Here is a 2,478-nt window from a genome sequence, read left to right on the forward strand (position 1 = left end):
AAATAAATAAGTCCTGATTTATAGTTCGTTAGAAGAAAATAAACTTGCCAAGTTTTATGGCTAGCTAAAAGATAAGTTAACTCTGTTTGTTAAAGTTTTTTTTTTCTTTTTACTCACTAACCGCTTTTTTTTGCTTCTGTATCCAGCTTCAGCTATAAAGCCCCCACCCGCCAGGACTTAGGGTCCGCTCTCTCTTTTAATGAGACAGACCCCCGAGCTTGGGAATAAAGTCTTTGGAATGAGAACTCTTTGTCTCAGTTCTTGTTAATGACCTGCTCCCCAACACTGGCAAGTCACTTAGTCTTTTGGAATTAGTTCTTCTTTGACTAGATGGTAGAAAACCACAATAGCTAGCAGATAATATATGCACAAAGTACTTTATATACTATAAGTAGAGATAATACTATTATTAGCAGAAAATAAATTCAAGTAGGTTAGCATTAATAATTATGCACCTGGAGGAAGAAAGTCTATTGTAGAAATGGGAAATTAACTATATACACTTAAAGAGACATTTGGGAAGGGGAAGTTTAATATCTATTACAGATTCCAAGTCATAGCCTGTTGACTATTTCATCCCCTATTTTCACATCAAACATCTGCAGAAACCCTATCACTCTGTATAAACCAATTTAGAGGCTAGCTTTGCAAACATCGTAGTAATATCTATCACACATTATGTGAACATCAAATTTCTTTCACGTCCTGTGAAGGCCCCCAGAAATCTGACCCAGCACTGTTCAACTGCTGTATCTATAACATGTACACCATGTATTTCCAGGGCGAGAAAAATGCATGTCCAGTGAGTCAATGTCCCAATGTTAGTGTGCATATATCTCATATTTTTGCTTACTGGCAACATTCACATATATTTAATAATGGCAAATACACACACACACACACAAACACACACACACACACACACACACACAATTACCTCTAAATTAAGTGACTGTACTAGTTCCTGGCATGTTTTCTCCATTAAGAAATAACCATAATAACTGTGGATTGACATTGAATCTTTTTGTTTAAATCACTCTTTGTTACAAGAGTAATTCTAAATAGCTGTATGCAATCTCCTCCTATCATTTGAGGAGATGATGCCATTGAAGTGTTTCTCTGATTCCACTAACTAATCCATTGGATAGATCTGAGAAGTAGCAGTCTCCAGATACAAATGTCAGGTAGTGCATAGAGTGTTGCTCTTTATTTTATTGCCAAATATTGTATCTTTCTTCATGAAGCTTTTTGCATTTGCTTTGGCCAGCAATTCTATCAATCACAGGCTAAGGGAAGATATGCCTGATCTTAAAAATATGCCAGTTAATGTCACTGGAGGTAGTTGTAAAGGATTGCTCCATGTGCTTTGCTTTCGTTTCGCTGCTTGACTTTGCTACATTATTCATGGTCACCTTTTGTCCATCTGGCAACACTTTTCTTTTCTCTTTATTGCTAGCTTGACATGCATGAGATATCATCACCAAACCTGATGATGTTTGACTAACATCCTCTAGTTTAAAAAGTAGCTAATGGAAGCTGTTTGGTAGAATCTCACTCCCTTGTCTCCTAACCACCCTGACATCAGTGACAAGTTTCTTGGACATCAGTGCCAATAAATCTGCTCTCCTTCGTTTTGATTTGGCTTGTACTGAAATGGGATTTCTGGTCTATTCCCAGACAGCCATAGCTAATGAATGTCCATAGCACTTTTCTCCAGATTATCAGAACTACATAAAGCTCAATCTTGCTATGCAAACAGTAGTGTGTAGATAACAAAACGTCCTGGGACATGTGTTATGGCAATGTTTCATTATCCTGCATCCCTAAGGAACTTGAGGAGCTGATTAACCGAGCTCATTTAAGTGCCCCTTTCATTTTAGACTTTATTGCTAATGGTGGTTTGTTTGTTTTTAGAAAGTCCTAAGAATCTATTTTTCTGTTTTATAGCAAGTATGTTAGACTGTAATTGGCATCTTTCTCTGAGTGAGATTCTTGCTTCAGCTTTAACATGTTTTACAATCTCAGCTACTTCTATAGATCTATGCAGACAAGCTAGAATGATAAGTTGAACATGTATGGGTCTCCCAACGATATTGAAAGGTATGGTTAATTTGCTATGGTTTTTTTCCCTTCTGTTTGTTGGTCAAATAGGTTACCATAGAAGTCTTTATATATTTACCATTTAGTCCTCTTTATTATAAGCACACAATGAACCCTGAAATCCTACAGTGTGAAGAACAAAAATACTTTGTATTTTGTATGGAATGGTTTGAGGCGCACATGGAAGACCACACTGCCATAATATGTCAATAACTACCTATTCTGGTACCACGTTCCAGAATTTTCCCACTAGGAATTCATTGTCATTTTTTAAAACTTTATTCGTTCTTTTCTCTTTAAATGTGTAAATAATTGTAGAGTAGATAAAGGAAGTTAAACTGTTTTACAGTAAGGTGTGAGTGATCTGGGTTTATTTTC

This window comes from Hipposideros armiger, unplaced genomic scaffold (assembly GCF_001890085.2).
Source record: "Hipposideros armiger isolate ML-2016 unplaced genomic scaffold, ASM189008v1 scaffold_1467, whole genome shotgun sequence".
Taxonomy (NCBI): domain Eukaryota; kingdom Metazoa; phylum Chordata; class Mammalia; order Chiroptera; family Hipposideridae; genus Hipposideros; species Hipposideros armiger.